This window comes from Papio anubis, chromosome 14 (genome assembly GCF_008728515.1).
Source record: "Papio anubis isolate 15944 chromosome 14, Panubis1.0, whole genome shotgun sequence".
Lineage (NCBI taxonomy): Eukaryota > Metazoa > Chordata > Mammalia > Primates > Cercopithecidae > Papio > Papio anubis.
This window is the reverse complement of record NC_044989.1, coordinates 101,248,193-101,274,663: the sequence shown is the minus strand read 5'-3', so window position 1 is coordinate 101,274,663 and position 26,471 is coordinate 101,248,193. Positions and strand designations below refer to the sequence as shown.

Genomic DNA, 26,471 nt, shown 5'->3' with positions numbered 1-26,471 from the left:
CAGGTGGAAAGAACAGTGGCTTTGGAACCCCTGACTCACTGTGTGACACAGGCAAATTTCTGGGCCTTGGGGAAGTACCAGCAGTTATGAGAAAACTAGGAAAAATAGTATGAGGACGGAGCTGCTGTGGAACTGTTTAATGAGATAATGCATGTCAAGTGTTCAGCACATAGCAAATGGTAACTACCGTGTTTAAATGATCGGTATGTTGGGTTTTGGAGTTAAATAATCTGAGCAAACGGATCTGGTCAGAAATCCTTGAAGGTCTGGGCGGCCGGTGGGATGAGTCTGGTGCACTGATTCCATGGCAGAGGAGCAGGACACTCTGTAGTCCCCTCCCCTCATTTTGTGCACACTAAACACATAATGGCTGGTTAATTTTTTTATGATGTACATAAACAGGACAAACATATTTTCCCTACATTTCTGATGTAGAGATCAATATAAATAGGGGTGTCAGATAAATCACAGGCTGTCCCAGTGGGGCACATTTTTATTAAAAATTATTTATACTAAGAAGTTGTTGGTTTTTTATCTGAAATTCAATTTAACTGAGTGTCCTGTAGCGAGAGAGAGAGAGAGAGTGTGTGTGTGTATGTGCATGTGTGTGTGTGTGCTTGTGTGTGTGTGTGTGTGCATGCACGCACGTCCTAAGTCTGGAAACCCGATTCCTAACACCTATGTACCCAACACTCAAGAGTTAAGAAGTATCAGTACTTTGCTATCTTACCTTGAGTTTTTTAATGTTTTAAAATTCCACAGTTGGAATCTCCTTGTCACACACATACCAATGGCACTCTTCTCCAAAAATGCCCAGAAATGATTATATTCATGTGTATCCTTATGTGGCTGTTCTACTTTTTCTATATGTGTATGTGTCCAGAAACAAAATACACTCTTATTTTCTGTGCTTTATAGATTTACATTAAATGATATCTCACTGTATTTTTCTTTCTGCCATATAATTTTATTTTAAACATGAAATTTTTGATAAAAATACTACATGTGATGTACACATTGTCATCACCGTAATACAGACAATGCTTGTGCATCCAATAGGCAGAAGTACCGTCCATTATCCAGCAGAAGTACCGTCCATTATCCAGCAGAAGTACCGTCCATTACCCAGCAGAATACCGTCCATTACCCAGCAGAAGTACCGGCCATTACCCAGCGGAAGTACCGGCCATTACCCGGCGGAAGTACCGTCCATTACCCGGCGGAAGTACCGTCCATTACCTGGCAGAAGTACCGGCCATTACCCAGCAGAAGTAGACCGTCGCCAACCCTTTTGAAGTCTCTGTGCCCCCTTCTGAATTGCATCCCCCGGACCCCACATAGAAGGTAACTGCCTCCGAGTGGAGTGCTTATTCTTTATATTTCTTTGTATTTATTTATTTTTGAGACAGGATCTCACTCTGTCGCCCAGGCTGGAGTGCAGTGGCACAAGCTCTGCCTACTGCACCCTCAACCTTCCTGGCTCAAGCGGTCCTCCCACCTCAGCCTCCCCAGCAGCTGGGACTACAGGAGTGTGCCAGAATACCCGGCTAATTTTTGTATTTTTTGTAGACACAGGGTTTCACGACGTTTCCCAGGCTGGTCTTGAATTCCTGGGCTCAAGCGATCCATCTGCCTCAGCCTCGGCCTCCCAGAGTGCTGGGATTACAGGTGTGAGCCACCGTGCCTGGCCATTCTTTATATTTCTTTGTAGTTTATCAAAATATATGTAATTCTGAATGACAGTGCTCAGTTCTGAGTGAGTTTAAACCGTGAACAGAAGAGAACGTTGTGCTGTTTGTATTCTTCTGGAGCTATGCGCTCTTGACTTCATGTATTTAAGAGGTTCATTTCGTGTTAGTGAGTGTAACTATGGTTCATTTTTTTTTTCACTGCTGTTTACTATTCTATTGGATAAACACACTGCATCTTGTATTGCCATGGGACATTTGAGTTGTTTCAAGTTTTTGCGACTACAAACATAGCTGTTATGAACATTATTATACTTTTTTTCTGGTATGTGTATATATATATATATCATATATATAAATGAAATAATTTGTCTGTGGTAAAAATACCTGAGTGGGATCTCTGGGTCCTTGCATTATTACAATCACTTCTCAAAGTGGTTCTACACGTTTCTACCCTCACCAGAGTCTTGACCAGTTTCTACCTCTACCAGAAGCGTATAAGCATCCTAGGTGTTTCACAGTCCCTCCTACACCTGCCAAGCTCCTGGGGACAAAATGATGTCTTGCTATGGTCTAAATTGTCTTTCCCTGATTATTAATGATATTGATCATCTTTTCATATAAGTACTGGCCACTTTCATCTCCCTTTCTGTGAAGAGATTGTTCTGGTCATCTGTTTATTTTTCTATTCGGTTTGTCTTTTTTCTTATTGATTTGTAAGAACTCTTTGTATATTCTGGATACTAACCCTTGGTTGGTTACGTATGTTGAAAATATTGACTTTTAGTTTGTGGCTTGCCTTTTCATTTTTTATGATATCTTTTGAGGAAGAAACAGTCTTAATTTTAGTGTTGTCAAATTTATCAGTCATTCGCTTTTCTGGTTACCACTTTGGGAGTTAAGAAAATTTCCTTCATCCCTCCCTCCCTCCCTCCCTTCCTTCCTTCCTACCTTCCTTCTTTCCTTCTTTCCTTCTTTCTTTCTCTCTCCCTTTCTTTCTTTCTGTCTGTCTTACTCTGTCACCCAGGTTGGAGTCCAGTGGCGCAACCACGGCTCACTGTAGGCTCCAACTCCTGGGCTCATGTGACCCTCCTGCCTCAGCCTCCTGAGCAGCTGGGACTACAGGCAGGCACCACTATGCCCGACCAAATTTTAAATTTTTTTGCAGAGATAAATTTTTTTTGCTATGTAGCCCAGGCTTGTCTTGAACTCCTAGCCTTAAGCAATCTCCCTGGCTTGGCCTCCCAAAGTGTTGAGATTACAGGAGTGAGTCACAGTACCCAGCCAAGAAAACTTTCTTTATGCTGGCATTGTAAATATATTCTCTTATATTTTTCTGTTAGAGTTCTAAAAGTCAGCTTTGTTATTTAAGTATTTAATCTCCCTGAAATTGATGGTTGTATATGGAGTAAGGCAGTGATTCAGTTCCGTTCTTTCACCTTACGGATAGCCAATTGTTCCAGTGTCATTTATTGGGAAGTCTATCTTTTTCATCGATCTATAGCACCATTCTTTTCCATACATGCATGGCTTTATTTGTAGGTTCCTTTTGTTCCATCAGTTTGTCTGTCTATCCCTAAGAGTTCCATACTGTCTTAATCACCATAGCTTTATAACAAGTTTTGATGTCTGGAGAAACAAGAGTCACTAACTTCTTCATAGCATCTTATCTATTCTCAGTTTTTAACTTACAATATAATTTTTGAGGCAGCAAACTTTTATAGGATTTGTCTATGTAAGTGTATATTATTTATCATTCATTTAACTGCCATTTATTTGTATTTACATTGTATATATGTATTCCATTTATAAATGCCACAATTGACCATCCATTGCCCCACTAATGGACATTAAGTGGTTTCCCATTTTTTCCTTAGCACCTATTAGAGAAATTGTTGGGTTACAGGGTATGCGTATCTTCAAATTTACCATATAATGCAAAATTGCTTTCCAAAGTGTTTAAACCAATTTACACTCCCACCAGCTGTATAAGAATTGAAGTTAATCTGCCTCCTCTGAAACATTTCATACTTTAAATATTTTTTTAAAAAAGGAAGGATGTGCAATGTTACCTCATTGATGGTTAATTTATATTTTCCTCTTTCCATATGCGTTTGTTTTCCTATGTGTTTGTTAGCTATTCAATTTCCTGTTCATATCATTTGCTCATCTTCCTGTTGGGTTGTCTCTATTCTTACTGATTTGCTCATAAGCCATTTTATATTCTAATTACTAAACTTTTGTTGTTTATAGTGGTTGAAATTGTCTTCTCGAATACTGTGGATCAGGGGTTGGCAAACTATAGTCCTTGCTGATGGCCTATTTTTATACACCCCAAACTAACTTTAATGTAATCTAATGCTTTTACATTTTTAAATATTGCAAAGGAAGAAGAAAGCAGTAGCAGCAGCAGTGGCAACAGAGATGCATGTGGCCTGCAAAGCCTAAAATATTTATCATCTGGCTATTCACAGAAAATTGCTGATCCGCATCCCCCCCCCCCCACCAGGCTATCACTGTTTTCTAACTTAGTTTCTTTTTTTGTTGTCATTGAATAGAAATGTTTCATTTCAATGTAGTATAATGTATCATTTTAAAGATTATAACATTATAGAATATTATATGACTCTGTTTCTGGCTCTCTGGTTTCATTGGTCTATTCATATATCACAATGCCAATACCACTTTTAAATTAACTAGTGTTCCAAAATAAGTGTGATATCTGATAGGGCAAATCTGTCCCCCTCCAACCCATTTTCTTCCTTAAACAGTTCTGACCCGACAACCTCCCTGCATGGTCACAATGACCAAAGTTGATTCAATCATGCATCGACTTTCTATTTACACCTTTCAACTGCCAGTATATAAAATTCAGTTGTTTCGGCCCCTGCCCGCACCAGCTGATTATTATTATTGCTATTCCTGATAGGGGGTATTTCCCAACCCATGGCACATGTGTGCATTAGTGATAATTAGATGACTTGCTCAAAAAACCAAACTCATTTTGAAGACATCCGTTTGACTTTCTTTGCCCTTCTGCTGGCTTCTGCTGCAGCAGCTGAGCTCTTAATTATTGTTTATATCAGGTAGTAATACCCCCTGAAAAGTGAAGCAGCTTGCACTAAAGAAAGCATAGAAAACAGTACATTTCTGGCCAGGTGCGGTGACTCACGCCTGTAATCCCAGCACTTTGGGAGGCCGAGGCGGGCAGATCACGAGGTCAGGAGATCGAGGCCACCCTGGCTAACACAGTGAAACTCTGTCTCTACTAAAAATACAAAAAATGAGCCGGGCATGGTGGCGGGTGCCTGTAGTCCCAGCCACTCGGGAGGCTGAGGCAGGAGAATGGCGTGAACCCGGGAGGCAGAGGTTGCAGTGAGCCAAGATCTCACCACTGCACTCCAACCTGGCAACAGAGCAAGACTCTGTCTCAAAAAAAAAGAGAAAGCAGTACATTTCTGTAAATAGACAACAATATTTACTGAATGCTTATTTATTTAAATGTCATTGGGTACATAAAATCAAGCTTCTTGGAGATCTATCCATTAAACTCACCGAATCATTCCAAATTCTAACTTAACTTCAGCAGTAGACATGATTCATAGCAAAGCAGAACCAAACGGGCTGCAGCTGGATTTTTAGGTTTCTGTAGTTTCTGTTTTCAAGTTTTCAAACAGCTTTATTAATACATTTATTTATTTGTTTGTTTGTTTACTGGGCATCCTCCCGAGCCAGAATAGACTCAGGGAGACTCCTTAAACAGCTTTATTAAGGCATAATCTACCGACTTTTAAATTCACTCATTGTAAGTGTTCAATTATTTTTCACAAAATTACGAAGTTGTGCAGCTACCAGCATGATCCAGTTTTAGATCATTCCCATTAACCCAAAAAGTTCCCTCAGACTGGTTTGTAGTCACTTCTCCCCACCCCTTGGCAAATGCTAATCTGCTCTCTGTCTCTGTCCATTTACCCTTTCTGGATATTTAATATAGATGGAATCATGCAATATGTAGCCTTTGTGTCTGGCTTCCTTCACGCTGTTTTAGCAGACTATTTTTGAAGTTCATCTATGTATCAGTATTTTTTTTTCCTTTTTGTTGCTGAAAAGTATTGAAGTCAAATGAAATATATAGAGACAAATTTCTTTTGTTTTGTTTTGTTTTTGAGACAGAGTCTTGCTCTATTGCCCAGGCTGGAGTGCAGTGGCACAATCTTGGCTCACTGCAACCTCCGCCTCCCGGGTTCACGCCATTCTTCTGCCTCAGCCTCCTGAGTGGCTGGGACTACAGGCGCCTGCCACCATGCCTGGCTAATTTTTTGTGTTTTTAGTAGAGACAGGGTTTCACTGTATTAGCCAGGATGGTCTCGATCTCCTGACCTCGTGATCCGCCCGCCTCGGCCTCCCAAGGTGCTGGGATTACAGGTGTGAGCCACCGCACCCGGCCCTCGAATTTCTAAATGTAGCATTTTCTTTGGGAAGAAAGAATTGCAATTTGGGACATACGCACAGACTGGGTTGTCTTTGGTGTGTCCAAAGAACAAGGAGAAGTTTACAGGTTGTATTTTTTAAAAAGAGATATGTTACGTGTTGCTCTTTGAGAAGGTTCATCGGCTCTACTAAAGTTTCAGGGAGCTGGCAAGCTCTGACTGGTAATTGATGGTGGTGGGTAAAACTAGTCTTAGAATTGCAGCAAGTTATTTCAGCAGCTGTAGATAAAACCGGTTTAGGGTTTACAGCAGGCAGTTTTAGCAACTGGGCTTGCAGAGAATTACAGTTTTGGAGAGATGGTATGTGTCCCCAGGGCTTTTCCCTCCTGTCTTCTCAACTCTGTTTTAGTTGAGTATGACAAGACTTTCACAAGAGTATTTCATTGTCTGCCTAAGACATACTTTGTTTATTCATTTACCAATTAATAGACACTTGGGTTGTTTCTAGTTTTGAGCTGTTATGAATGACACTGCTCTGAGTTTTTGCATACATGTCTATGTGTGGACATGTGCTTTCATTTATCTTAGGTAGACAAGTAGGAGTGGAATTGCTGAATCAAGTGGTTAAGTTTAACTTTCTAAGAAAGTGCCAGACTTGGCTACAGTGGCTACACTCTTAAATCTTCACCAGCAACATGTGATGGTTAAGATTTCTCCACATGCTCATCACACTTGATATTGTCTGGTTTTTTTTGTTTTTTTTTGTTTTTGATAATAGCCATTCCAGTGAGCGTGTAGTTGTATCTCACTATTGTTTTAATTTGCATTTCCCCAGTAACTAATGTTGTTGAACATCTTTTCAAGAGCTTTTTAGCCATTTGTGTAATTTTTTGGTGAAATGTCTATTCAATTCTTTTGACCATTTTTGTATTTGGTTATTTGTTTTCTTATCAATATATGTTTGGAGAACTCTTTATATAATTTGTATATAAGTCCTTTATCAGATTTGCAAGCATTTTCTCTGAGTCTTTGGTTTATCTTTTTATTTTCTTAGTGGTATTTTTCAAAGCATGAATATTTTTATTTTGATGGGGTCCAATTTATCAATTTTTTTTTCTTGTATAGATCTTATTTTCGGTGTCACTCATAAAAATATATAGCCTAATCTAAGGTCAGAAAAAATTGTCTTCTATGTTTTCTTCTACAAGTTGAATAATTTTATCCCTTACATTTATGTCTATGATCCATTGGGGATTAATTTTCCTGTTTATGCTGTGAAATGAGAGCCAAAGTTCTTTCTCTCTCTCTCTTTTTTTTTTTTTTTGGCATATGGACATTCAATTGTCCCAGCAATGTTTGTTGAAAAGATTACCCTTTCATCATTGAATTGAGTTTTCTAGAGTCTTTTTAGAAAATCAGTTGGTTGTAAATGTGAGGGTTTGTTTCTAGACTCATAATTCCACTCCATTGATCTATATACCTATCCTTGTGCTAATACCAGATAGTCTTAAAAGGTGTAGTTTCAGAGTAAGTTTTAAATTGAGTAATGTCAGTCCCTAATTTGTTCTCTTTTAAAAAATTGTTTTGGCTACTCTAGGTCCTTTGCTTTTTTTTATAGATGTTTTTAAATTAGGTTATCAATTCTCACCAAAAAAGCTTCCTAGGTGTTTGATAGGGATTGTGTTAGATTAATAAATCAATCCGGGGGAGAATTGTCATCATGATAATATTGAAATCCATGTCCACTTGGGGTATCTTTCCATTTTTTTAGCTTGTCTTTAATTTTTCTCAAGAATGTTTTGTAGTTTTCCATGTATGAGTCTTGTATTTTCTTTACTAATTTGTTCCTATTTTATTTTCTGTGAGGCTATTATGAACAGAATTATTTTCTTCGTTTTATTTTTGATTTTTCATTGCTAGCATACAAAATTATAATTTATTTCTTTTATACTGATCTAGTGTCAGACAACCCTGCTAACTCAACTCGTTTATTCGTTCTTATTAGTTTTAGGAGGATTCTTTGGCATTTTCTACATACATGATTCTCAGAAATCATCTCTTCTGAAAATAAATCCAGTTTTATTTATTCCTTTCTAATCTGAATGACTTTGTTATTATCATTTTGTTTTTATTGTTGTTGTTATGGTTTTGTTTTTGACTATTTTCCTGGCTAAAACCTCCAGTACAATGTTTTAAAAAATGACAAGAGCTGGGTGCGGTAGCTCAGGCCTGTAATCCCAGCTACTCAGGCGGCTGAGGCAGGAGAATCACTTGAACCTGGGAGGTGGAGGTTGTGGTGAGCTGAGATCACGCAATTGCACTCCAGTCTGGGCAACAAGGGTGAAACTCCGTCTCAAAAATAAAATAAAATAAAATAAATAGATATTAACTAATTAATTAATTAAAAAATAAAAAAGTGACAAGAATGGACATTTCTACCTTGTTCTTGATTTTAGGGGGGAAGCATTAATTTTTCCACTAGTCAGTATAATGTTAGCTATGGGTTTTTCACGGATGCTCTCTATCCAGTTGTGGAAGTTGCCTTCTGTTTCTAATTTATTGAGAGTTTTTATCATAAAAGGGTGTGAGGGTTTTTTTTGTCAAGTGTTTTTCTGCACTTATTGAGATAATCATGTGAATTTTATTATTTATTCTATTACACTATATCATATGATTGATTTTCAAATGTTAAACCTACCTTGCATTCCTGGGATAAATCTCACTTTGTCATAGCATATCATTCTTTTTATATTACTGAATTCAGTTTGCTATTATAATATCTTATTAAAGAATAATGCATCTATGAACATTAGAGAAACTGGTTTATAGCTTTTTCTTAAAATGCATTTGTCTGTCTTTGATATCAGGGTAACACTGGGCTTCAAATAAATTGGGAAGTGTAGCTATTTTTTGAAAGAGTTTGTGAAGGGTTGATATTACATCTTCTTTGATTATTACGTAGAATTCACCAGTGAAGCCATCAAGTTCTTAAGTTTCTTCGTGGAAAGTTGTAAGCTAATTCAACTTCTCTACTTCTTAGAGCTCCATTGAGATTTTCTATTTCTTCTTGAGTACGTTTTGATATTTTTTGTCTTTCTAAATATTTGTCCATTTTTTGGTCTATTTAGTTGGCATAAAGTTGTTCATAATAGCCCTTATAATGTTTTTCATTTCTTAGGATCAATAATGATGTCCTCTCTCTCATTCTTGATTTTGGAAATTTGTGGCTTCTTTCTTTTTTCTTCACCAGTCTAGTTAAGCATTTCTTAATTTCATTGTTCTATTCAAAGACTAATTTTGGTTTCATTGATTTTTCTCTTGTTTTTCTGTTTTCTGTTTCATTGATTTCTCTTGTAATCTTTATTCCTTCCTTTCTTCTATTTGCTTTGGACTTAGATTCGTCTTCTTTTTCTATCTTCTTAATGTATAATATTGGGTTATTGATTTGAGGTCTTTTGTGTTACAGGCATTTAAGCAGTCCTTTAGCTGAATCCTATACATTTTTATATGTTGTGTTTTCATTTACATTTAGCTTAATGTATTTTCTAATTTCCCTAGTGATATCTTCTTTGACCCATGAGTTATATGAAAATGTGTTGTTTAATTTTCAAGTATCATGGGATTTCCCAGATTTACTTCTTTCACTGGTTTCTAAATTAATTCCATAATAGCCAGAGAGCCTACTTTATATAATTAATCTATTTAAATATACTGAGACTTGTTTTGTGGCCTAACATATGGTCTAAGAGAATGTTTCATATACTCTTGAAAAAAATGTATATTCTGTAGTCAGAGTGATGAGTATATGTCAGACTGAATTGGTTAGCAGTGTTGTTTAATTCTTCTATATCCTTTTTGATTGTATATCTAGTTTTTTTAATCAGTTATTAAGAGGTGATAATGAAATATTCAACTATTTTATGGATTTGTTTAGTTTAACTTCAATTCTGTCAGTTTTTACTTTATATATTTTGAAGCTTTGTTTTTAGGTATGTATACATTCGAAATTGTTATGCTTCCTGATGCATTGACTGTATTATTATTAGGAAATATTCTTATATATCTCTGGTAATATGTTTTGTAGTCAAGTCTATTTTGTCTGATGTTAATAAAGCCACTTGAGGTCTCTTATAGATACTGTTTCATATGTCCTTTTCCATTATTTTCCTTCTAGCCTCTTTGCATATTCAGGTCTGTGTCTTCTATCTCTTGTAGACAAGATGTAGTTGGATCTCAGTCGTTTTGTTGTTGTTGTTGTTGTTTGTTTTTTTGAGATACAGTCTCACTCTATCACCCACGCTGGAGTGCAATGGCCTGAACATGGCTCACTGCAGCCTTGCCCTCCCACACTCAAGTGATCCTTCTGCCTCAGCCTCCTGAGCAGCTGGTACCATAGGCACCCACCACCATGCCCAGCTAATCCTTAAAAAATTTTTTTGTAGATATGAAGTCTTGCCATGTTGCCCAGGCTGATCTCAAATCCTGGACAGAGGCGATCCTCCTGGTTCAGCCTCCCAAAGTCCTGGGATTACAGGTATGAACCACCACACCTGGCTAGACCTTAGTTTTGTGAAAAGGAAATAAAATCTTGGGATCCCAAAGTCATTATGCTAAAGGGAAAGTTAAGCTTGGGAACTGAGTCACACAAAAACTGCCTTCCTTTTGTTTTCAGATAGCTGAAATTTCACATGCTTGCTTTATCTTATGTAAAATGTACATTAATGCATAAACTACTTTCCCCACACTCCTCTCTTTTCACATGTCAAATGTGGATTCAGTGAGTGCTAATCAAAGCCTCACAAGAACCTCCCTTTCTTTGTTTTTTTATTTTTTTTCTTCCTCCTTTCCCTCCTTCCCACTCTTTCCCCTTTAAATGTCGAAGTCCTCAAAACCCTCTTTGGAAGAAGCACAGGCCATAGGTCCGACTATAACTTGTGTTTCTTTTTCCCAGGCACATCCTCAACCTTGGCAAGGTTGACTTCTAAATCAGTTAAGATCTGTCTCAGACACTTTTTGATTTACAGTTTTCATTCCAATATGATAATGTCTGCCTTTTGATTACAGGGTTTAGACTTGACACAGGCTTTGCTCAAGAACCTCAAATTAATAAAGTTTCTGCTGGTGTATCTGTGAGTGGGCAGGGGATACATTAACAATTCAGGTCATTTTCAAGCCGTTTTCAAGCTTTTACTTTTCACTTGCATTCCCTCTGTGTCTTGTGTATAGCCTCATGGTTGACCATGAGTGTGTGGCTGCTTTGGGATGTCTTCAGTCTCTTCTGCACTAACACGCAGGTAACCAGAAATATGCTTGCCCCAATCGGAAAGGCAACCCCAGGCTACTAAGGCCACCCCTTGCCCACTGCCAAGATGGTCTCATTTCTGGACCATCTTGGATGTGGGTGTCCTCCTCTGCTCCAAATGAAGCAAGCCCCTTTCATGGTGGCAGTGAAGCTGCTGGACCTCATGGCCCACCTGCCCTGGCAGAACATTCTCTTCATCTATCCAGGGAGGGGAAATGGAAGCAGCCCCAGGCAGGAATGCCACAGACTCCCACTGTTGTTAGTAGATTTTTGTGCACAAATGCTTCTTAGATTGTTAGATTCCTTTGATCAATTTGAAGGGTACTGAAATTGTTTTTCTTGCCAATTTTGTTCAGTTTTATAGTTGCTTTTTGAGAAGAGGATTTTTTGACCTCTTCGCTTGGCTGTAGCCAGCAATCTCACTAACAAAGGCTGGGGGCCCTGAAACCCATCTCCTTCAGGACAATTGGAAGTTTCAGTATTGAATGAGGCCTTTTGGATCTGGAAGGCTGCTCTGACCTCGCTTATTATAGAGCAGAGTTGCACAACACTGGTTTGTTCGTGATGCCATTCTAAGGAAGTTTAGTTAATGAAATGGTAAAAGACCTTCACCAAGGGGCATTTTCCTCAACACAGTAATCCTCAGTGGAGACTTTTAGGTGGTGTTCCAATGTATTAGTAGATATATTTTTGTGTTTTAACATTCATGACTTGAAGTTTTACCATATCCCCAAGTAAGAGATAGAAAGTAAGATTTTCCATGACCACTTAAAATTGGCATAACTGTGTCTTTAAACGATGACTAATAATAACACATGTTAAATGCTTAGGTCCTTGGCATTGTACTGTTTCCCCTACATTAACTTTGAGTTAGGTATTATGATCAGCCACATTTTATAGTTGGGAAAGTAACCTACTAGGAGTTGCTATCTAATAACTGGTCTTTGAAGCCAGAAGTCCTTATTAATATACTCTATGGAGTTGTGGCCTGGAAGTGACCTTTCACAACTCATCAGAAGAAGGATGGTGAGTCATACCAAGTGTTTATACCCAGATCAGACATTAAAAGTATAACCATCTTGGTATAACTGATTCTTCCCTAAGTGCTTGACTAGAGTCGTTGATGATGACTTTAAGCAAGCTCAGCCCCTGAAGTGGTCCACACTGAATATGATGGTGGGATTGGGAAGGGAAGCTCCTCCAGGGACAGCACCTCCTGTCTGTGGGTGGGTTAAGCAATCTTTCCTCATTTTAATGACAAGAAAATTGAGGACTAGAAACATAAAATGATTCTTCCCTAAGGACCCTGAATGCCTAGTTCAAACACCACCTCTTCCCTGAAGCCTTCCCTGTCTCTCAGTTCCTCTAGTGTGATTCATACGCTTAGTGCAGAGAACCTGCTCTGGTCAGCCGAATGGTTGATTCTCATGGGGTAGGTTAGATCGAAGCCATAATTGAGTGGCTACCTGTGGCCAGAGAACAACTGCTTTACCACACGAGTGCAAGGCAGGGTGGCAGCCCATTCTGTTTCTGCAGAAACATCTCAAACATAGAGCCTTCGAATTACGGGCATACTCTTCCACTTACATGGCCATATATAATTCTTTCGTCCTTTTGCTCTCTCTCCACCTCATAGAAATATTGAGACAAATCAGATTATGGGTTAAAATAAAAGCTTCCCCAAACTGAGCCTTACCTTATTGTGACATTGGAATGAGAGAAGTCAGCCCTTCCCAATCCTTCCCTTTCTGGCTCTTCACTCTATTTTTGAATTGAGAATGGGCCATTATGGGCATCATTTCCAGGATGGAAAAAGCCCAGGGAATGAGAGAGGGCAAAAGCAGACAATAGGCAGAAATAGTTTTATCCACAAACTTTTTATGTCTTTCTAAAGGGTACATGATGTGGAAGAGGCACCCCACACTCTGTCCATGTGTGTTGCAAAGTATGAAGATCAACCAAGGTGGTTTACACCTTCAGACAGAAACAAATTGGGCAAAAATACAGTTACTTAAAATGAAGTCTGAGTTGGATGGGTCAGTAGCAAGGAGTCATTGCAGAAGGAGAAACTTAAAGCCAAATATTGTTGCATAAAATGTTTCAGGAATAGAGGTTCATTGGGTGGAGAATGTTCCGGATGAAATATCAAGAGAAGGGTGCACTTGTCCAGGTGCCAGCAGCACATTGTGTGGATTAAAGGATTACAAAATATCTGGGTTTTGGGGTGGTGGGAATGCATAATATAGTTGGATCTTATTTATTTTTTTACCCAGTCAGAAATCTCTGTCTTTTAATTGACCTATTTAGACCAGGTACATGTAATGTGATCATTGATATGGATGGATTTAAATCTATTATCTTGCTACATATTTTATATTATCTGTTATTTGTTCTCTCTCATTTTCTGTCTTCTTTTGGATTAGTTGAGCATTTTTAAATAATTCCATTTTATCTCCTTTGTTGGTTTATTAGTTAAAGCTATTGTGTTTTAATGCTGGTTGCTTTATGATTAGCCTATCAGTCTATCTTCAAGTAATACTATATCACTTCAATAATAGTATGAGAAACTTGCAACAGTATACTTCCATTTCTCCTCTCCCAGCGTTTGTGCTATTGATGTCATACATTTTATTTATTTATTTATTTATTTTTTTGAGACGGAGTCTCCCTCTGTGGCCCAGGCTGGAGTGCAGTGGTGCGATCTCGGCTCACTGCAAGCTCCGCCTCCCGGGTTCTCGCCATTCTCCTGCCTCAGCCTTCCGAGTGGCTGGGACTACAGGCACCCGCCACCAGGCCGGCTAACTTTTTGTATTTTTAGTAGAGACGGGGTTTCACCGTGTTAGCCAGGATGGTCTCGATCTCCTGACTTTGTGATCTGCCCGCCTCGGCCTCCCAAAGTGCTAGATTACAGGCGTGAGCCACTGCACCTGGCCTATAGTATTATTTTTTAAAACTTCCAATAATCTCTTAAAGAGATTAAATACGTAGAAAAAAATGTTAAATTTACGCATATAGTTACCATTTCCAGTGCTCTTCTTTCTTTTGCATGGATCCAGATTTCTATCTAGTATCATTTTCTTCTGCCTAGATGAGGTACTTTACCACTTCTTGTAGTTCAGCTTTGCTGGTGATGAATTTTTTCAGCTTTTGTATGTCTGAAAGAGTCTTTATTTTGCCTTTGTTTTTATAAGATATATGTTTTTTGGATATAGAATCCTAAGACGGCAATTTTTTTCAGATGTTTGCTCCCTTATCTTCTACATTCCCTTGTTTCAAACAAGACAGCTGTCATTCTTATTTTTGTTCCTTTGTACATAATATATCTTTTTCCCCTGGATGGCTTTTCATATTATTTATTTATCCATGATTTAAAGCAATTTTATTATGATATGGCTTGGTGTAGTTTACTTCATGTTTCTTGTGTTTGGAGTTCATGAGACTTAAATCTGTGTGTTTATAGTTTTCATCAAATTTAGAAAAATTTTGGCCATTATTTTTTTAAATATTTTTTCTGTCCCCTACTGCCTTTAGGGGACTGTAATGGCATGTACATTGGGTTTCTTTAAGTTGTCCCACAATTCACTGATGTTCTGTTAATTTTTTTTCCCCAGTCTTTCTTCTTTCTGTTTTCATTTCAGATAAATCGTATTGCTAGGTCTTCAAGTTCACTAACCTTTTCTTCTGTAGTACCTAATCTTCTGTTAACCCCATCTGGAGTATTTTTTATCTCAAACATTGAATAATTTATTTCTAAAAGTTTTATTTGAGTCTTTTTTATGTCTTCCATGCCTCTGCTTATATTTAATCTTTCCTATAGGTTCTCAAGCATATGAAACATAGTTTTAATAGCTGTTTTAATGTTTTTGTCTAGTAATTCTATCATTTGTGTCATTTTTGGGTAGGTTTCCATTAATTACCCTCCCCTCATATTTTTCTACTTCTTTCTAGAAGTAGAAAATATGCCTGGTAATATTTGACTGAAGGGCAGACTATGAATTTTACCTTTTGAGTTCTGGATATTTTTACATCCCTATAAATATTATCGAACTTTGTTTTGACATGCAGTTAAGTTACTTGGAAATAGTTTTACCCTTTCAGATTTTGCTTTTAAGATGTGGTAGGTGGGACTAGAGCTTTGGGTAGTCTAGTGATAATTTTGTCCCACTACTACCCTACTGTCCTACCCAACAGTATATACTCCACCCACACCCACTAACTTGACATTCATTCTTTCACCCAACAAGTGTTTATGGAGTGCGTATGGTGTACCAGGCAAAACTCTTCTGAATTCTCTATCTGATGCTCCATGAACTGGGAGGTTTTTCACACTGGCTGGTGGGAACAGAAACTTTCCTAGCCCTGTGTGAGCTTAGAAGATTGTTTCCTCTAATGCTTTTGGGTAATATCCACCTGCCTTCTGGTGGTTTCCTTGTATGCATATGCTGATTAATACTCAGTTGAAGACTTGTGGGAAACTTCCTGCTGATTTCAAGAGTTTTCTTCATGTGCAGTTTTTTGGTTTTCAGTACTCTTCCCTGAAAACTCAGTCACCTTGGCCTCCCTGGACTCCCAGTTCCATCTACTCAACTCAAGGAGATTATGGGGCCCCACCTGGCTTCCCCTCCCTGTGCTACAGCTTGGGACATTCTCTGAAGGCAGCAAATTGGGGCACGTTTGTTTGTTTTTCCCTCTCGGTGTCGCCTGTCCTTCATTCCTTGATGTCCAATGTCTTGAAAACATATGTTTTCTTCGGTGTTACAGTCTTTTCAAGTGGAAGAATAAGTCCAGTCCTTGTTACTACATTTTGGCCAGAAGCAGAAGTTCATCTGTGTTTCTGGATGTTTTCCATCCATGAGGCTCACTCTGCTTGGTTTTGAGTGAGAAACAGATGAGGTTTCTTGACTCTATGGGTAAAGAACCTCATCACCCACTGCTAAGCAGCGTTAGAGAACACAGGTGCTTACATGAACAGGCCTGGAAACCTATTCTGTGTTCTATTTCTAATCTCAGCGATCTGACTGCTTCTCCAAGCCCAGACTAGCTTGCTTGGCTCTTATTCTATATCTTGTTATAGCTTTTGGTAAACCAGATTTATTTAATATTTTCCTTGTCCTCCTAGACAACAGAAAATCTCTTACTAAAACCAATCTCTACTGTCCTCCGCAACAATATATACACCATTGATACCCAGTAGCTTGACATTCATTCTTTCATCCAACAAGTGTTTATGGGGCGGCTGTGGTGGACCAGGCATTCTGCTAAATATTAGGAATGTAATTTTAAGCAAATGTATGCCTGCTTGCATGGAGTTATTTTAGATATTTTCGCATCACAACAATCAATAAACATTGAATTTTACACATTCGGCCTGTCTGATTCTAAATATAACCATAATGATTACTATATATAAGCACTTTACTCTCTGTTCCATTATTTAGTACCCTCAGTTGGAGTGAGACCCTGAACATTTAAGTTAACTTTAAAAGCTGTTCCAAGCCATGTCATTTCCTGTGCGTATCAATTTACTGCAAAGGTTATCAGGGGGTCAGTTATCCAATTTTGCTCATAGGTCTTGAACTAGAAACTGAGTTTCCTTGTCTAGTTCCCATGTTTCGAAAAATCCCCACTAAGCTTCAACTTCACTGCTCAGGATCTGCTTAGGCATCTACTCAGAAAAGCTGTAACATGAAAGGCCATCACTCAGTCATTGACTTGAAGCAGTAAATAACTCAGCTGACACCAGCCATTTCTTGTCTTTGTTCCTCCACTAAGCTTGCGATTCCTAGGGTGGAATGTTTGAGTCCTTATTTTCTTTTTTTCATTCCTTTGTCCTGAACACTCACAGCCACCTCACATCTACCCCACCCCCTAATATGCACCCACTTATTAGGAAGGAACATTCCTACCCCACTCCCCCTATTACCTGTGAGTTGATGTCCTCTTGAGCAGTACTCCTGGTCTGTTACTATCTCTTACTCACTCCTCTGCAGGCTACATGATTCATGAGAGACAGCAATTGGTCCATGTTCTCCACTGGGAGGATCTAATGTATTAAAAGGCTCTAAGCCCTGAAGTACCAACCTCTCTTCTTTCCTGTCTGCCCCAGGCCAGTGTGAAGTAGATCTTGGCTTAGAGGGTATGCTTGCAAATGCATGCTTTTCCTAAGTGGACTTTCCACTGGAGCTGGGTGTAGGGGAGGGATGCGTGCGAAGGAGTGATGGAGAGTGTGTTAGCAAGTCAGCTTGGATTGACTACCTATGCCACAACCTCCATCCTAGTTTTTATCAGTAATAAATCTGCCCTGTTGATCTCCAGCTGCTGATCCCTTCATCTACCATGCAGTTGAATCTACCCTCAAGAAGGGAAGGAAGCATTTCTCCTGGAGCCTTACCTACAAGTGGACGGGTGACAAGTGACAGTAACTGGACAGGGAAAGATCGCTTACACAGGTGACAATCACTCATGGTCTGCATGAGTGAACAAGGGGGAGTCAACAAAATCCAGTGCCCCTGGCATTGAGAGGCAGCAATGCACACACAAAATGAGCCCCTTGTTTGCTAGTGGCTGCTCTTCCTCACAGATGCTCTGAGTTGAGGACAGGGGTGTGGATGGCGGGGACGTTGCGAGTTTGGACGGAGCAGTGATGGAGCTGCTATCCAGGAAACATCTTGACCCTGTGATCCCACTCTGCACTTACAGGCTCGGCTTCCTGGATGCAACATGAGGGATTCTGTGTGAAAAGTTAAATATAACTTTTGGTTTAGTGTTTCTGGACAGGAAGTGCAGTTTGAAAGTGAGGAAGACGAAAAACACATTGACGAAGGAGACACAATCATGAAAATCGAGCCCAAGGGAAAACCAGAGCCTTTATTCTGAACACTGCGAAGACTATTGAAGGCAAGGCATTTTGTGGTGGTGGTTGTGTCTGGTTTTGTTTTTGGGCAGCCTGAAACAGGATATGATGCAGAACTGGAACAATTCAAACTTCAGTTTTCTCTGAGCAAAACATCACCGTTGACCTAGGGAGAAACTGCAGAAACAGAGTATTTAACAATTTCTTACAACTTTTGCTTCATATGCTGAGGATGGCTTTTTCATCTTTAAATACCAGCACATTCATTTTATTTCAAACACCAGTACTTGCAGGCTTCTGATGGCGATGGAGGTTAAATGGCTTTCGTGTGTCATAAAGGACAATGGGTTTCTTTTTTTTGATAGCCTTATTGCCTGCTTTCTGTATGTCCACACTGCAAAGCGTGTGTCACAGAGACCTGGAAACACAGTTCTCCTGTTTCCATTTAGAATCTGTGTGCCATTTCCCTAGTTCCGTGCATGTGCCCAGTTCCTCACTAGCCCTTCACACAATGAGCCAACACCAATTCATACTCCAGATGTAAATCAATAACTTTATAGCCTTGGTTTTTAAACTTTATACCTTGGAAAATATCAAATATATTACCAAGCCAGAGAGGAATCTCTCACTGAACCACCACATATCCATAAGCAGCGTCCACAATGACCATCTATATCCCCACCAACTCCCCGCTGTCTAGTTTATTTTGAAGCAAATCCCCAAATATGACGTCGTTTCATCTGTGAAGATGTCATTATGCATCTTAAAAATACAAGGACTCCATGCCGGGTGCGATAGCTCGCACCTATAATCCCAGCACTTTGGGAGGCTGAGGTGGGCAGATTGCCTAAGGTGAGCAGTTCAAGACCAGCCTGGCCAACATGGTGAAACTTTGTCTCTACTAAAAACGCAAAAAATTAGCCGGGCATGGTGGCAGGCACTTGTAATCCCAGCTACTTGGAAGGCTGAAGCAGGAGAATTGCTTGAACCTTAGAGACAGAGGTTGCAGTGAGCCAAGATCGCACCATTGCACTATAGCCTGGGTAAGAAGAGCAAAACTCCATCTCAAACAAACAAAAAATACAAGGACTCTTTAAAACTACCCAGAATACCATGTTCACACCAAAAATCTTGATAATTTCTAACATTTCAAATGTCTTCATCGGATTGTTTTGAAGCAAATGACAGGCATCCTAACGTTTCATCAATTAATAATTCAGTCTGTGTCTCTCTAAAAAACCTACCTTTTCTTTAAAGCAAAATCACAATAACATTATCATGCTTTAAAAAACCATTAATCCCTAAAATAATCAAATATTCAGTCAATGTATACATTTTCCTGATGTTCTCATAAATGTTACTTTGAAGTTGAGTTGTTTGAATCTGGATTCAAATTTATTTATTTATTCACTTATTTATTTATTTAGAGATGGAGTTTTGCTCTTGTTGCCCAGGCAATGGCACGATCTCGGCTTACCACAGCCTCCGCCTCCCTGGTTCAAGCTGGGATTACTGGTATGCACCACCATGCCTGGCTGCATACGTGTATTTTGTATTTTTAGTAGGGACGGGGTTTCTCCATGTTGGTCTTTCCCTCTCGGGTTTTTTTTTTTTTTTTTTTTGAGACGGAGTCTCGCTGTGTTGCCCAGGCTGGAGTGCGGTGGCGCGATCTCGGCTCACTGCAAGCTCCGCCTCCCGGGTTCTCGCCATTCTCCCACCTCAGCCGCCTGAGTAGCTGGGACTACAGGCGCTGCCACCAGGCCGGCTAACTTTTCATATTTTTAGTGGAGACGGGGTTTCACCAACTCCCGTCTCAAACTCCCGACCTCAGGTGATCTGCCCTCCTCGGCCTCCCAAAGTGCTGGGATTACAGGCGTGAGCCACCACGCCCAGCTTATTTATTTATTTTTGAGACGGAGTCTGGCTCTGTCACCCAGGCTGGAGTGCAATGGTGCAATCTCAGCTCCCTGCAACCTCTGCCTCCCGAGTTCAAGTGATTCTCCTTCCTCAGCCTCCTGAGTAGCTGGGATTACAGGCGCCCACGACCACACCCATCTAATTTTTGTATTTTTAGTAGAGACAAGGTTTCACCATGTTGGTCAGCCTGGTCTCTAACTACTGACCTCAAGTGATCCACCCACCTCAGCCTCCCAAAGTGCTGGGATTACAGCTGTCAGCCACCGCTCCCAGCTTGAATCTGGATTCAAATAAATGTACGCGTTGCATTTGATAGCTAGGTCCCTTACATTGCTTTTGATTTGTGAGTTCTCCTTCCCTCTCATTCCATCAAATAATTAATTGGTTGGAAAACATGTCCATAGTTGGATTTTTAAAGATGATAGTCCAATAGTGGTTTGGGTTTTTTTCCCCTTTATCTTACCTTTATTCTTTTTTATTAAAGAAAGCTTTACTGAGGCACGCTTGACATACAATAACTGCACATATTTAAAGTATATCATTTGAAGTGTTGACATGTATGTGCACTGAGAAACCATCAGCAACAATCAAAGTAATGAATGCATATGTCACCCCCAAATACATGTAGCTCTCTGAGTTTGGGCACACGCTTAGCTTCTCCCTGACTCAGTTTCTTTTCTGTAAGATGAGTGTGTAAATGACGAGTATATGGAACCAGATGATCTTTAATGCCCCTTACCTGTCTAAATATCTATTAATCTTTCCTCCTTGGCTCAGCACTCCATCAGATATTAGGAACAGATACATGTAAGCCCCAAGTTTTATCTCTGTAAATAAAATCCACAGCTGAAACCTATAGGTTAATTCAGATTTTTGTATCTCATAGGTCTTTAATTCAAAGAAAATAGGAGGCTCTCTAGCTGCTTTCTCTCTGGTATACCAGAAAGATGTATAAATTGGTTACTCATTGCTGAAAACTGGCATATTTCTATTTCGGTTCTAGCATCACGTGGTTTCCACCCTGAGCCTTTTCGAAGCATTGCCCCTTTTTGAAACTAGAGTGAATGTAACGTGGGTTCACGACCCTGGAGGCTCTAATCATTCTCCAACACAGGAAAGCACAGAGACGAAGGATCAGACTCCTCCCAGTGAGAAGTTCAGGAGGTGCTGATTTTAAAACGTTCAAGGGATGATCAAAATGAACACAGCAGTAGAGTATGTAAGGCCGACAAAACTGAAGCCAAGGCTGTTTGAATAAAGTGATATTTATATATACTAAGATCTAGGCAGAGACTGGTGACAGGGCATGAGCAAACTTGGGCCTACAGTACTAATAAAAAGTGATGAAGGCCAGGCACGGTGGTTCACACCTGTAATCACAGCACTTTGGGAGGCCGAGGCAGGTGAATCATCTAAGGTTAGGAGTTCGAGACCAGCCTGGCCAACATGGTGAAACCCCGTCTCTACTAAAAATACAAAAATCAGCTGGGGGTGGTGGTTTGCACCTGTAGTCCCAGCTACTCCAGAGGTTAAGGCAGGAGAATCACTTGAACTAGGGAGGTAAAGGTTGCAGTGAGCCAAGATCGCGCCATTGCACTCCTGCCTAGGCAACACAGTGAGACTCTGTCTCAAAAAAAATAAAAAACAGTATGCTGAAAATGTCCCTGGTGAACTCTAAAGCCTTGTTAGTAATACAGTGGCTTGTTTATTTACTCACACACTTGGTGCCAGGTAGCTGGTAGGTCTAGGAATACTAAAATACACAATCCATGGCCATAAGGAACTCATTTTCTCACGGTGGATAAATGTGTACTGGAATCTCTAGAAAACTAAGCAGACTGTACTTCGGGCTCAGTTTACCTCCCTGAGAGGTTAGACTTCAAGATCTCAAAGACAAAATACCCAGACAATTCAGATGGAAGCTAAAAGCTTCATTTTATTGCAACCTTGAACATATCTGTCTTTGCTGTAAGGGTCTTTGATTCAAAGATGTCACATTGAGGCTGGGCGCAGTGGCTCACTCTTGTAATTCCAGCACTTTTGGAGGCTGAGGCGGGTAGATCACGAGGGCGGGAGATCGAGACCATCCTGGCCAACATGGTGAAACCCCGTCTCTACTAAAAATACAAAAATTAGCTGGCCATGGTGGTGCATGCCTGTAATCCCAGCTACTTGGGAGGCTAAGGCAGGAGAATCGCTTAAACCAGAGAGTTGGAAGTCACAGTGAGCCGAGATCGCGCCACTGCACCCCAGCTTGGCGACACAGTGAGACTCCGTCTCAAAAAAAAAAAAAGTCACATTGATAATTCATCATTCATCCATCCATTCATTTATCTATCTCTTCATTCATTCATTCATTCATTCATTCATTCTGGTGCCTCCAGCCTTCTGAGAACAGTCCCATCTCCCTGGAAATGTTTTCCCATTGTTTCCCTAGCTAATTTCTACTCCTGTTCAGGTCTCAATTTAAGCATCTCTTGCTCTGGGAAGACCTCTCTGACCTCTAAGTCTTATTAATACTCTTCTTGATGCCCCTATCACCACGCTGGTCAAGTGCCTGTTACTCCTTAACAACGACCCAACTGCGCCATGCAGTAGGAAAGTATTAATAATTGCAGGTTATATCCCTTAGCTGTTTCTGCATTTTAAAATATCCCCAAGTGAATGCCTTAGAACGACAACTGTCTACCGAGCTCAGAAGTCTAGGCTGGTCGGCAGGTTCTGCTGTGTGCTGGCCTGATTGGTCTTGCCAGGATCACTCATGATCTGTGGTCGGCTGGGAGCTGGGCGATCTAGGGGCCTCATCCCGGTGGCTCAGCTCTGCTCTGTGTGGTCCCCCGACCCCGCAGTCAGTCCGGGGAGTGTTCTCAAGGAGGTCCTGTTCCAGGAGAAGCAGAACGGCAGCTGCACGCCTCCTAAGGGCCCTAGCTCAGAATGTGCACTGCCTCCCTCAGGCTGTCTGCTGGTTCCAGGTCACAAGGTCATTCTAGATCAAAGGGCTCAGGAAACGAACTACACCTGTTGATGGGAGAAGCTGCAAAATACTGTGGCCACTTTTGCACTCTACAGTCCTGATTTAAAACCTGAGACTGTATTCCTCAGGGAAAGAGCTGTGCTTTGTAAAATGAGGAAAGGAATCCTCAGGGAACTGTCACGATAGGCTGGGGATGAGCAAAGAGAAGTAAGTTGCTTGGAATACAAATCTTTTTAAAAATTTGTTTTTTATTTCCATTGATGGCTGGGCAAGGTGGCTCACACCTGTAATCCCAGCACTTTGGGAGGCCAAGGCGGGTGGATCACCTGAGGCCAGGAGTTTGAGACAAGCCCTGCCAACACGGTGAAACCCCTTCCCTACTAAAAATACAAAAAATTAGCCGGGCATGGTGGCGGGTGCCTGTAATCCCAGCTACTCAGGAGGCTGAGGCAGGAGAATCGTTTGAACCCAGGAGGCGGAGGCTGCAGTGAGCCAAGATCGTGCCACTGCACTCCAGCCTGGGCGACAGAACGAAACTCTGTCTCAAAAAAAAATTTCCATCGATGGCGGCCAGGAAGTGGGAGGACCCCGAGGAGCAAGAAGGGGACTGAGAACTCCAGCGGGTCCTCCGTGAGGGCTGGTGCACGCCTCACACACTCGCGTACCTCCCAGTGGATCTTGACCAGAGTCTCCCTACACAGCCAGGCCTGGGACACTTGGGAGAAAAAAGTGAAACAGAAGGCATCAGGCAAGGTGACAGGAGGTGGCAGAGGGGACTTGAGGACGTTCAAGAACCTACACTTGTGCCGCCTCTGATTTGTTCCAGTTTTGGGGGACATTTCTGGATTCTATATTTTTGCTTTAAGCAATGCTATCTTTTTTGTCTTATCATGCAAAATCTCAAACATATGCATAAGTAGGCAGAACCTCATAAATCCTCACTCAAATCCCTGTTCCACCACGAGCAAGTCAAGGCTCTCTTGTTTCATCTGTGCTCTCATCTCTCTCCTGCCCACCACATTGTTTGAGGCAAATCCAGGATCTCTCATCTGTAAACATTTCAATATATCCTTCTAAAAGAAAGGGAAGTATTTTTTAAATGTGTAAACACAATAGTGTCATTACAACGTTCAGATTTGACAATGGTACCTTAACATAATCAAACATCCAGTTAATGTTCAAACCTCCCATTGTCTCCATAATAAGGTCTGAACATTGCAAGTGATTGCTGTTTGAAGTCGTTAATAGAATGACCCTCTGATATTCCTGCCCCCACTTCTGTCCTTTCTGATATACTTATTGAAGAAACTAGGTAATTTGTCCTACAGAGTTTGCCGTGGTCTAGATATTGTGAATGGCAATTTTTGGCAGCCATTTAACATGTTCATTTGTCTCCCGGATTTCTTGTCAATGGGTGATTGGATCCAGAGGTTTCATTCATCTGTTTTGAGAGGACAATTTCACAGGTGATGTTAAGGACTACCCTGTTTTTTTCAATTTTATGTTCAAAATTCTTACCCTATAAAGGGGTGCTGATAAATGCTACCCCTTTTATTTTGAAAGATTTTCCCCCAGATTCATGGCTTTAAAATTCTGTGCCTCAAAAATTCTGTGCCTCAAATTTGTTAATTGGTGGGATTTTTGTTTGTTTGTTTGTTTGTTTGTTTGAGATGGAGTCTTGCTCTGTCACCCAGGCTAGAGCTGGAGTGCAGTGGCGCCATCTCGGCTCGCTGCAAGCTCCGCCTCCCAGGTTCAAAAGATTCTCCTACCTCAGTCTCCCTAGTAGCTGGGACTACAGGTGCCCGCCGCCCTGCCTGGCTAATTTTTTGTATTTTTAGTAGAGACGGGGTTTCACCGTGTTAGCCAGGATGGTCTCAATCTCCTGACCTCGTGATCCTCCCGCCTTGGCCTCCCAAAGTGCTGGGATTACAGGTGTGAGCCACCGTTTTTTAGACAGAGTCTTGCTCTGTCACTCAGGCTGGAGTGCAGTGGTGCCATCTCAGCTCACTGCAACCCCTGCCTCCTGGAGTCAAGTGATTGTCCTGCCTCAGCCTTCTGAGTAGCTGGGATTACAGGTGCCCACCATCACACTCAGTCAATTTTTTATATTTTTGGTAGAGACAGGGTTTCCCCACATTGGCCAGGCTGATCTCGAACGCCTGACCTCAGGCGATCTATCTGTCTTGGCCTCCCAAAGTGCTGGGGTGATAGGTGTGAGTCATTGTGCCTGGCCTGGTTTCTTGAATAAATAAAATGTTCACAATCTTTTCCTCCCAATTAATGAATAATTTTTAGCTTTTCCATGTTAAAATAGGGAGTGAAGAAAACACATGATTTTTGAAATGCCACAGCAATCAATTTCCAAATCAGTTTAGTTTGGAAGAGAAATTGGTGTGCATGTGATCTAACTTCCAGCACTCAGCACTAAGGCTTTATGAGAAGATCCTGGGAAAGGTCCAACACGCTGGTGTGAGCAGTAAACTGGAAGCCACTGGTTAAAGGAAAAGAAAACTGCAGCCACAGGGAGGTGTGGCTACTGGCCAAGGAAAGAGTGAGAGAAAAACTCTTGTCAGAAACTTCTGGCATCCAGTGTCAGCATCAGCCATCTAAACAAGATATTTCTGTCTCTGTTGGCCATGAGTAAATACTCGGCTTAGCTAGCAGCTATTCATGAGCTTATTGTTAGTTAAGAGTTGGAAACTTAGACATGACATGTGTTTGTAAACACATGTGCGGTCATAGTTTACATCATCTCTTTAAATAGAATCGCGTTCCCTATCTGAACTATGCAGCCATGAAGGCTGGGAAAGCAATCCTTTTTTATTCTACACTTCAAGTAACAATCTGGAAAAAAAAAAAATTCCTTGACTTTGGAACTGGTTCTAGCACCAAGTATGAAGAGAGAAAATGCAAACTAGAGCAGCCCTTTCTTATCAAAATTCCCATGGGTGCGCGTCTAGCAGCGTGGAGCTGTCCTCTGGAGAAAAGGCCAGTCTAACTGTCATGCCTATATATAGAAGCCAGGAAGAGAAAGTGACCCGTGGGCCTTGATCTGAAGGATATCAGAAGGCAGGCCTGAAATTTAATATGCCCTCAGCCTCTCCCTCCGGGTCTCTTCGTTTGATTTTTATGAGAATCTGTATGAGGGCTCTATCTCATTCTCTTTTTTCATTCTTCTTTAAAAAGAAACTATAGTATTGTCTTATTTTTAGGATACAGGAAGCAATAGACAGAGGAGGCTTCCGTGGAGAAGCAGTAAAAGGCTCCATTTTAACTTGATAACCGTGAAAGTTTGGAAACTAATGAC

The 26,471-nt window shown here is 40.6% G+C and overlaps 1 long non-coding RNA gene across 2 annotated transcripts in view; it reads left to right on the top strand.

Moving 5' to 3' along the window:
• Nucleotides 1–581: 581 nt before the first annotated feature.
• Nucleotides 582–26,471, top strand: part of LOC116270327 — a 90,653-nt gene continuing 64,763 nt past the window's right edge. For both annotated transcript variants that reach the window (XR_004178362.1, XR_004178363.1), the window contains exons 1-2: nucleotides 582–1,344; nucleotides 17,736–17,869. This is a non-coding gene — a long non-coding RNA (uncharacterized LOC116270327). The remainder of the gene's footprint in view (nucleotides 1,345–17,735; nucleotides 17,870–26,471) is intronic.